At 42.3% G+C, this 11554-nt stretch overlaps 1 non-coding gene across 1 annotated transcript; it reads right to left on the bottom strand.

The window, feature by feature from the left end:
- Window positions 1-1970: 1970 nt before the first annotated feature.
- trnak-uuu (transfer RNA lysine (anticodon UUU)) lies at window positions 1971-2062 on the bottom strand. The gene is given in 2 exon segments: window positions 1971-2006; window positions 2026-2062. It is a non-coding gene; the product is annotated as a tRNA-Lys (tRNA).
- Window positions 2063-11554: the final 9492 nt, after the last annotated feature.

Genomic DNA, 11554 nt, shown 5'->3' with positions numbered 1-11554 from the left:
ACTGATAAGAACAGATACTACACTTGATCTAAGCCAAAAGGCCCTTATTTATGTTTAAAATACTAGTCTGGGACCCACTCTTCTCTCCCTCAAACTGAATGTAAAATTCAATCATATTATGATTGCTACTACCTAGAGGCACCTTAACTATGAGATCATTAATTAACCCTATCTCGTTGCACAATGCCAGGTCTAGTATAGCCTGCTCTCTGGTTGGCTCCAGAATGTATTATTCCAAGAAATTATCCCAAAAACATTCTATGTACTCCTCATCTAGGCTACCTCTGCCCATCTGAATTTTCCAGTCTATATGTCGATTAAAACCCCCGATAATTATCACTGTACATTTCTGAAAAGCTGCCATTATTTCTTCCTTTCTACCCCATCCGACAGTGTGGTTAATGTTAGGTGGCCTGTACACCGCTCCCACAAGTGACTTCTTGCCTTTATGATTTCTCATCTCTGCCCAAACTGCTTCGACATCGTGATCTCCAGAACTCAGGTCATCCCTCTCTATTGCGCTAATACCATCATTAATTAACAGAGCTACCCCGCCACCTTTTCCTTGCTTCCTGTCCTTCCAAAATGCCATGTAACCTCCAATATTCACATCCCAATCTATGTCGCCCTGCAGCCATGTCTCTGTAATGACTATCAGATAGTACTTATTTATTCTATTTGTGCTGTCAGTTCATTTGTTTTGTTTTGAATGCTCCATGCATTCAGATACAGAGCATTTAGTTTTGTCCTTTTATTATTTTTGTCACCTCTCGCCTTATTTGTTGATTTACTCTTTGATTTGTACATTCTGTCCCTTCCTGTCACAGTCTCTTTATCATTTCCCATATTTATACCTTTCTCTCTTGCCTTGTCTCTACTCCTTGATTCACCATATCTTCCCAAATTTGATTCCTTGCCCCCACTATTCAGTTTAAAACTGTCTCTACTTCCCTAGTTATGTGGTTCGCTAGAACACCGGTCCCAGCACGGTTCAGGTGCAGACCGTCCCAACGGGACAGCCACCTCTTTCCCCAGTACTGGTGCCAATGCCCCACGAACCAGAACCCACTACTACCACACCAGTCTTTGAGCTGTGCATAAATTTCTCTAATCTTATTTGTCCTCTGCCAATTTGCACATGGCTCAGGTAATAATCCAGAGATGATTACCTTTGAGGTTCTGCTTCTTAATTTGCTGCCTAGTTCCTCATACTGACTTTGCAGAACCTCTATCCTTGTCCTGCCTATGTCGTTGGTACCGACATGGACCACGATGACTGGATCCTCCCCCTCCCATTGTATGTTTCACTCCAGCCCTGAGCAGATGTCCTTAATCCTAACACCGGCAGGCAACACAGCCGTCTGGACGCTTGCTCTTTGCTGCAGAGAACAGAATCAATCCACCTTACTATACTGTCCCCTACTACCACTACATTCCTTTTTTCTCCCTCTTTGAGCCGCAAACACTTACTGCAGCCGTGTTTGCCCTGGATCACACTGGCATCCAGGAACTCCCACATGCTGCAGCTGTGACACATCACCTGTCCTGTCATCCTTAACGTGTTTCAATTAACTACTTAAATATTTGATTCAATTATTTATTTTACTGTCTGTTTTATTAAGCTTACTACTAGTTTGTTTACTATTTTAAACGTTAGGACTAAAATGGAACTTAATCACTTACCAGATACTCATCAAACAGGTAGCTTCTTCCAAACCAATCAACTACCTGCCTGCCTGTGATGTCACAGCTTACCAGATCCTCACCAAACAGCTCCTTCCACTGCACCGAAGCAAGAACCAAATCCTGCAAACTCACCCCAGCAGCTCTCTGTTTCCTTGCTCTCACTCTCCATTGTGATGTCACTCTTGCTGTGCTTCTCTCTCTCTTGCTCTGTCTCAGAGTCTGTGCTTTTGACGCATTTCTGAACTCTCTGTTCCGTCGTGTTCCTCTGTCTCTGGTCCAAAATCTGACTCTGGTGGGATTTGAACCCACAACCTTTGAATATTTTTTAAAATCATTATTTAAAAGTCCAACACGCTATCCATTGCACCACAGAGGCATACATGTGCTGGAAGACATCACCAAGGCCTTTGATCTTGTTAGCAGAGACGGATTCTTCAAACTGCGATGGAACATTGCCTGCCCTCCTGAACACTTGGGCGTCATTTCTTCTTTCCACGAGAACATGCACAGTTCCATCAGTTACAATGGAGCAACATCACACACTTTCAAGATCAGCAGTGGGGTAAAGCAGGGCTGCGCGCTGGTGCCAACTCTCTTAGGAACAGAGGAACATCGGAGGAGGCCATTCAGCCCGTTGAGCCTGCTCTACCATTCAATTAGATCATGGCTGATTATCTACCTCAATGCCCCTTTCCCCTGCTATCCCCATATCCCTTGATGTCATGAGTATCAAGATTTCTATCAATTTCTGTCTTGAACATGCTCAATGATTGAGCTGCCACAGCTCTCTGGGGTACAGAACTCCAATGACTCACCACCGTCTGAGTGTAGAAATTCAACCCTATCTCAGTTTTAAATGGCCTACTCCTTATTCTGAGTCTATGTCCCCTGGTCTTAGACTCACCAACCAGGGCAAACATCCTGTCGACACCCACACTATCACGCCCTGTAAGAATTTTGTCAGTTTCAATGAGATCACCTCTCATTCTTCGGAAGTTTAAGGAATACAGGCCCAGTTTCCTCATGAGGCAATCCCACCATCCCAGGGATTAGTCTGGTGACCCTCTGTTTCACTCCCTCTATGGCAAGTATATCCTTCCTGAGATGAGGAAACCAAACTATTCACAATACTCCAGCGCGGTTTCACCAAGGCTCTATACAATTGCAACAAGACATCTTTACTCCTGTACTCATGACCCCTCGTGTGAAAGCCAACATACTATTTGCCTTCCTAATTGATTGCTGCACCTGCACAAGAGCTTTTAGTGTCTCAGGAACAAGGACACCCAGGTCCCTTTGGACATCAACACTTCCCGACCTCTCACCATTTAAGAAATACTCTGTCTTTCTGTTTATTCTACCAAAGTGGATAACTTCACACTTATTCACATTATATTCCATGTTCTTGCCCATTCACTGAGCTGCTCCAGGTCCCCTGGAAGCCTCTCTACATCCTCCTCACAACTCACACTTCACCGAGCTTTGTGTCATCTGCAAACTTGGAAATATTACATTTAATCCCCACATCCAAATCATTTATTTCGGTTGTTAACAGCTGTGGCTCCAACACTGATCCTTGCAGTACCCCAATAGTAACAGCCTGCCATCCTGAGAAGGACCCGTTATTCCTGCTCTCTGTTTTCGGTCTGTTAACCAATTCTCAATCCATACCAGTATATTATCCCCAATCCTACATGCTCTAACTTTGTTTACTGACCTCCTGTGTGGGACCTTACCAAAGGAAAATGCAAATACCACACATCCACGGGTTCTCCTTTATCTGTTCTACAGGTAACATCCTCAAAAAACTCAACAGGTTTTTCAAACCTGTTTTTCTTTTCATAAATCTATGTTGACTCTGCCCAATCAAATCATTATTTTCTAACTGTCTACTTATCACATCCTTTATAATTGGCGTATTCTTCTCCATGCTGCTATTGTACGCTTTCTGTACTCAGATGGGCGAGTGCACCTGCACATCAGAGCTGACGACAAGCTGTTCAACTTGGCAAGACTGTGCGCCAAGACCAAAGTGGGTAAATTCCTAGTCTGTGAGTTGCTGTTTGCTGATGACGCTGTGCTGACATCCCATAATGAAGTTCACTTACAGCAGCTTGTATATCGGTTTTCCCTGGCCTGCAAGGAGTTTGGACTGACGATCAGCCTCAGGAAGATGAAAATTATGCGCCAGGATGTCGAGACTCCACCTTCCATCAACATCGACAACATCACTTTGGAGGTTGTCAACAGCTTCACATACCTTGGATCAACAATCACCAGAAATCTGTCCCTTGATACTGAAATCAGCACCAGGATTTCCAATGCTGCAGCTGTCATGTCAAAGTTGAGAATACAAGTGTAAACCGACAGCAAACTGACCATAAATACAAAGCTCCACGTGTACTCGGCTTGTGTTCTCAGCACCCTCCTTTATCGCAGAGAAGCATCAAAAACTTATGCAAGCCAAGAAAAGCAGCTGAACAGCTTCCACCTCCACTGCTTCAGATGGATATTGGGCATCTCCTGGCAGGACAGAGTGCCGAATGCGGAAGTACACCAGCGTGCAGGGATCCGCAGCATGTTTGCCCTCTTGAGTCAGTGGTGGCTCTGTTGACTGGGTCAAATGAATGACGGTCACATTGCCAAATACATGCTCTATGGTGAGCTTGCTGTCAGCACGAGACCAACAGGTCAGGGAAAAAAATCAAGTCATTTGGAGAGGTTTGAGTTAATTAAGGAGAGTGGGCATGGATTTATAAGTGGAAGTTCATGCTTGACAAATCTAACTGCATTTTGTGATAAACTATCTGAGAAAGTTGATGAAGGGAATGCAGTGGGTGTTGTATATTTGATAAAGTACCACTTGCAAACTCCACACAAGCAGTACTCAGAACTAAACCTGGGTCATTGGAGTTGTGAGATTGCAGTGCTCACCACTGCACCACCTTTTGAATGTGGATAGAATAAAAAGTGAGATTGGATGGACAGAAGCAGTCTGAAAAGATGGCTCAAACAAAAGGTGAAAACCCTGAAATGTTAACTCTGTTTCTCTCTCCACAGATGCTGCCCGAGGTGCTGAGCATTTCCTGCACTTTCTGTTTTTATTTCAGCTTTGCAGGATGTTGCTTTGATCAGAAAAAAATGGATGATCGGCTGTGGGTGCCAGTGATATTCCACAGGAGGGAAAATAAACTTCACCGGCAGCGGCTCATTGGTTTAGGGGTATGATTCTTGTTTTGGGTGTATAAATAATTAACGTGTGAGAGTTCCTGAGTTCGAATCCTAAATGACCCTTTCTCTGTTGCTATTTTTAGTTGAAAGTCATCGATTGGTTTCAGCCTTCCAGAAAGCGGAATCGATTTCCATACTGAGCCTGCTTGAGGGCCGGGGAACTGGGTTCAAAGAGCTTGTCGACAACATTGAAATGAACAAAATATGCAAATCGTCAAGTGGGAAAATAAAGTTGCAGCAGTAACTAAAGGCGTGCTCAGGTCTGCAAATGAAACCTGACCCAAACTTGACAGCGCCACATCCCACCTGGTCCGAGTCCTTTCATTTTTTTCCCGTGCCCGAACCGACCACCAGAATGTTCAGTTAAACTTGCTTCCCTTTTTCACTTTTTCACTTGTGCAGATAAGCAACAAAAACTGTAACTGGACTTGAAAGGTTGTTTCAATGTACATTAAGATTCGAGCTACGTACCGGAGGTGATGAGCTGAAGATTGTTACCATAGAAGTTAGTGATTGTTAGGTCACTAGTTAAAGAGAAACTCATGGAGTTGTGCCCAGACAGGTTGTCCCACACTGTATTGATTAAAATATTGCCCGAAGGCTAGAAAATATCATTATACATTCCCTAGACTCCTGCTTTACAGGCTGAAATACTTGCTGCAAGTTTATCAAGAGAGCAGCTGAGATGCAGAGACCAGTAAGGTCTTGAGTGATTAATTATTATAAAATATACATTCTTATATTAAAGAGATTGTGCTCTACCTTCGATGGAATCGCTCACTGCAGACTAGTGCAGAGTGTTTCCCACCTTGACGTCCTGGCTGTCACTGGATCTTGAGTCCAGGCCTCTGGATTACTGGTTCAGTAATCTTTCAAATGTCTCCCTTGATTTAATATTTTAATCTGGTAAGTCAGATTTTACAAAAAAAAATTATCTTATTTAAGACTGCTTCGTATTTAGCAGTGTCAAATGAATAAAGAAATTAAAATATATTCAAAATTATATATCAACTATTAAGTACTAATGCCGAGCTTTGTATATAAAACATGCCTCTTAATTTCATTAATTATCCATAAACACTGAGGCCACATTAAACTAAAAGCAGCGATTTATCAAGTCTGACACTTAATTGATTAAATATATTCCAAATTCAGAGCATAATTCATTGTCTTTCCCCTTTAAATCTCTTAATTTGCATTACAAGCCTCCTTTGCTTTACAATCTTTATTCAATACAATATGTTTTGAGGCAGGCACAAGACGTCTTGCCAACCCCTAACGGGATGCAGTCAATTCATTTGCAAACTGTGCAATTAAAGAAAAGGTTGAAGTTGCTATTAATGCAGATTGAAGCTGTTCAAATGATTTTGTCACCAAGAATACAAAGCACGAAGGAAAACCAAAAAATAAACCAAAACATAAAAAGGTTAAATTTGTGTCAGTGAAAAATAGAACTCATTAAAAACATCTTATTACACAACAGTGCAGCAACTGATTACATTGTAAATATTTCATTAAGATTAAAATGGCAAAGGCCTTCAACACCCCTAGAATCAGGAAAGGGCAAGAAAGGGCTAACTGGATAATTATGTCCCTGGGGCTGAGTTCTGCTACAATGTACACAAAAACTGTTTATTGAATAGTACACAGGAAGTTGAAGTACCAAGCAGAGTCGGAAGTACACTTCAAAAGATCTGCGGTTTCCGGTGTTTCACCAACACAATTATAACACAAGGCATTTAGAGTGTTCGAGTGTGTCTGACACAGCCCGGCCTGACCCGAGCCCGAATGCTGAACCCAAATGCTGAACCCGGAGGAGCGACCCAAACCCGACACATGTCATCGGGACCCTTCGGGTTAGGGTCAGGCAGGGAGCCATGTTCTAGCATTAACTGAGACCTAGCTCCAAAAGCAACAGTACTGTGTTCTGGTCTGGAATGGAATTCTTCTGTGTTTCTGTTTGGCTTGGATTGGAATTCTTCTGTGTTTCTGTTTGACTTGGATTTTCTTGTTTTTCACTTTGTCGATGCCTTTGAATAATTGTGGATCCTTCTTCAGGGTGTCTTCTTTCACCAGGTAGTTCTGACCTCTGATGATGTTGATCGTAATCAGCTTCAATTCGCTGATAGTTTTGGAACTGAGCAGATTTCCTTTGCTTGAGTCTATAACATGTAACTCAGTCTGACATGTGGACCCATGGGAGGATTTGAAAGCTGCCCTTGCATTGGAGCATACAGTTGCATCCATCCAAACAGAGGTAGAGTAGAAGTGACAGTTCAGTCTGTCGATCATGGGACGTTTAATCTCAGGGTTGTGAGTTTGAGTGCTATTTAGTTTTTCCCTTTTTTTAGGCTTCATTAGCAGAGATTACAAGGAGTGTTTGAAATGAAAGTCAACAACAGTATGAGCAAGTCTCACTTTCATTCGGGACTCTTAACTCTCTGCTGTGAATGATTGAACTTTATCTCATTTCATTTTCAGCTCGGGGTCAGTGCAGCTCGGTGGCACTTCTGGCTGTCTCCCACTTCACAATCCATCAGTACTGAGAAAGCAATGGGGAATATTACTCACATGTTGTGTTCTGTAACCTTTCGGAAACAATTGAATGTATGTATTTTCTTCCAAAACAAGGACACAAAGACATTAACAATGTGGGGCTGAAATAGCTCAGTTGGGGGAGTGTTAGATTGAAGATCTAAAGGCAATTTCAATTCTTTATGCGTCCCATGCTTTGGTTCTGATTTTCCAGTTGCACAATTTGCTTTGAAATTATTTAACAAACACCAGTGGATTGGATTTGAGAAACAACACAGAGTCATTTGCAGCATAGAAGGTGGTCGTTTGGCCTATCACGTCCATGCTGGCTCTCCCCGGAGCAATCTAGTCAGTTCCACTCACCAGCTCGGTCCCTTTCCTCCTGCAAGTTTCTTTCCTTCAAGTATCCATCCAATTTCCTTTTCAAATCATTGATTGTCTCTGCTTCCACCACCCACGGCATAAAAAGTTCCACCTCACCCAAGGATGTGAAATATTTATATCTTCTATATTTAGCTTATCCTCTATTTCAATGAGAAGAGACTGGCAGTCAACATGAAAGGCAACCCAAAAGTCCTTGAGCGGTATATAAGTAATAAGTGGGTAGTAAGAGGTGGAGTGGGACCTTATTAAGGACAAAGACGATAGTGTTTGCTGAGAGGTGCTGGGCAATGTTAATATACTTAATGAGTACTTTGTATCAGTGATCACTAAGGAAGTGGAATCTGACAAACTATCAGTCGAAGCGGAGAGCGTAGAGACAATGGATAGGATACAGATTGAGAGAGGGAGGTACTAAAAAGACTGGCTATGTTTAGGGTATGTAAATCACCAGGTCCGGATGTCTTACATCCCAGGTTGCAAAAGGAAATGCTGATGCAGATAACGGAAGGGCTTGCTATAATCTTCCCTGGAAACATGGGAGGGGCCAGAGGATTTAACAGTGGCAAATATGGCACCCTTATTCAAGAAAGGGTGTAAGGACAGTCCGGGTAACTACAGGCCAGTTAGATTAACAGTAGTGGTGGGTAAGGTTTTAGAAACAATAAACAGGGAAAAAATCAACAGTCACTTGGAGAGGTTTGAGTTAATTAAGGAGAGCGAGCATGAATTGAGAAATGGAAGTTTCATGCTTGACTAATCTTACTGCATTTTTTGATGAACTAACAGAGCAGGTTGATGAAGGGAATGCAGTGGATGTTGTTTATATGGATTTTATGAAAGTTTTTGATAAGGTATCACATAAAAGGGTGGTTAACAAAATTGAGGTTCATGGAATAGGAGGATCAGTGTCCAATTTGATAGAAAATTGGCTTATGGATAGAAAACAGTGAGTCGTAGTAAATGGTTCTTTGTCAGACTGGAGGATAGTCGACAGTGGTGCTCCCCAGGGGTAAGTGCTAGAACCACTGCTTTTTTTGCTCCAGATAAATGACTTGGATCTTGAAATATAGAGTAGAATCTCAAAATATGCCGATAACATCAAACCTGGATGAGTGGCAAACAGTGAGGATGATATGAACTGCTCGCAACAGGACAGTGATCGGCTAGCAGAATGGGCAGACGAGTGGCAGATGGAATTTAATAGTGACTGATGTGAGGTGATGTATTTTAGCAGAAGGAATAGGGAGAGGCAATAGATACGCAATGCTACAGTTGTGAAGAATGTGCAGGAGTAGAGGGACTTGGGTGCATGTCCATCAATCTTTGAAGTTGGCAGGACATATTGCGAGAGTGGTGAGCAAAGTAGATGGGATCTTGGGCTTTATAAATAGAGGCATTGAGTACAAAAGCAGGGGAATTATGCTGAAACTCATAAAGCTCTGGTTTGGCCCCAATTGGAGTGTTGCGTTCAGTTCTGCTCACCACACTTTAGAAAGAATGTGCGGATCTTTGAGAGGATGCAGAGGAGATTTACCAGAATGGTTCCAGGAATAGAGGATTATAGTTTCAAGGTTAGGCTGGAAAAGCTAGGGTTGTTCTGCCTGTATCAAAGGAGATTGAGGGGAGAATTGATAGAGGTGTATAAGGCTATGACAGTTTTAGATAAGTTGGCAAGGAAAAGTTGTTGCCATTAACTATTGGTGCAAGGACTAGGGAACACAGATTGAAGGTTTTGGACAAGAGATGCGGGGGGAATGTGCGGAAGAACCTTTTTACACAGTGATTGGTGATGATCTGTAACTCACTGCCCATGAGGGTGGAGGAAGTGGAAACAATCGATGATTACAAAAGGAATTTGGATGGGCACTTGAAGGAAATAAATTTACAGGGCTACGGGGATCGAGCAGACGAGTGGGACTGACTGGATCGCTCCCTGGAGAGCCGGCCAGGCATCGACGGGGCGAATGGCCTCCTTCTATACCACAAATGACTCAATGACTCGATGACTCTAAGTCACTCGCAGAGTCAAGACAACAGAGTGACGGATTTAACACAACATTATAAGTTATGTTTGTTTTGACAAAATGCAATAATAACTCGTCTCCACTCCTAGTGTTACTAAATCCCACACATTCACTATAATGTGAACAATTATTTCCTGTTGTGTCTCTCTCAGATTTGTAAACTTCACTGTATTGGAGTGAGGTGACATCTACTGGCAGGAAACAAGAACGGCAATTAAGCAGCAGAAACTCCACAGTCTGTCAGGGTTAAAGAAACATTGCAATGTGAGGAAATAGTGAAGGTGTTTGATTGGGTAGATGGAGCCATGATTCCACTTGTGGTGGTGTCTGAAGCAAGGGTTGGAAATATGAAATTGTCATTCATAAAAGAAATGAGGAATTCATGAAAAATGTATTTACATAGTGAATGGTTCGAATGTGGATAGAATAGAAAGTGAGATTGGATGGACAGAAGCAGTCTGAAAGGATGCCTCAAACAAAAGGTGAACACCCTGAAACGTTAGCTGTGTTTCTCTCTCCACAGATGCTGCCAGAGCTGCTGAACATTTCCAACACTTTCTGTTATGATTTCAGCATTTACAGGATGTTGCTTTGATCTGAAAAAAACATGGAAGAACAGCTTTTCCACAGGAGCTAAAAAAACACATACTGTAAGTGGCTTGTTGGTTTAGGGGCATGATTCTCGCTTTGGGTGTACAATTGACAAGCATGCGAGGGGTCTCGGGTTCAACTGCCCGACGAGCCCATTTTCATTTGTGTTTTTAGTTGAAGGTCATTGATTGGTTGCAGCCTTAAAGAAAGCGGAATTGACTTTCATACGAAGCCTGTTTGACGACCAGAGAACTGGATTCAAAGAGCCTGTCGACAAAATTGAAATGAACAAAATGTACAGATCACCAAGTGTGTGTATGAAGGTGGAGCAGTAACTGAGAGCTGGATGCAAAACAACACGACTAGTATCTGGTATGGAATGGATTCTTCTGTGTTTCTGTTGTTTGGTTTGGATTAACTCATCGATTTTCTTGTTTTACACTTTTTTGATATGTTTGAATAATTGTGGATCCATCTTCAGGGTATTTTCGTTCACCAGGTAGTTCTGACCTCTGATGATGTTGATCGTAATCAGCTTCAACTCACTGATAGTTTTGAAAGTGAGCAGATTTCCTTTGCTTGAGGCTACAACATGTCACTCAGACTGACATGTGGATCCATGGGAGGATTTGAAAGCCGCCCCTGCATTGGAGCATACAGTTGCATCCATCCAATAAGAGACTGAGTAGAAGTGACAGTTCAGTCAGTCGAACATGAGACTTTTAATCTCAGGGTTGTGAGTTTGAGTGCCATTCTGTTTTTCCCTTTTTTTAGGCTTCATTAGCAGAGAGTACAAGGAGTGTTTGACATGAAATTCAACAACAGTATGAGAAAGTCTCACTTTGATTCGGGAATCTTAACTCTCTGCAGCATCTCGCTGTGAAAGATTGAACTTTATCTCATTTCATTCTCAGCTCAGGGTCTGTGCGGCTCAGTGGGACTTCTGGCGGTCTCCCGCTTCACAATCCATCAGTGCTGAGAAAGCCATGGGGAATATTACTCACATGTTGTGTTCTGTAACCTTTCAGAAACAATTGAATGTATGTATTTTCTTCCAAAACATTCATTCTCAGTACTGGGAAAAATAGAGTATATGATTGACT

This window comes from Heterodontus francisci, unplaced genomic scaffold (assembly GCF_036365525.1).
Source record: "Heterodontus francisci isolate sHetFra1 unplaced genomic scaffold, sHetFra1.hap1 HAP1_SCAFFOLD_51_2, whole genome shotgun sequence".
Lineage (NCBI taxonomy): Eukaryota > Metazoa > Chordata > Chondrichthyes > Heterodontiformes > Heterodontidae > Heterodontus > Heterodontus francisci.
Note: the sequence above shows the minus strand (reverse complement) of the source record. Positions and strands in the feature narration are given on the sequence as shown.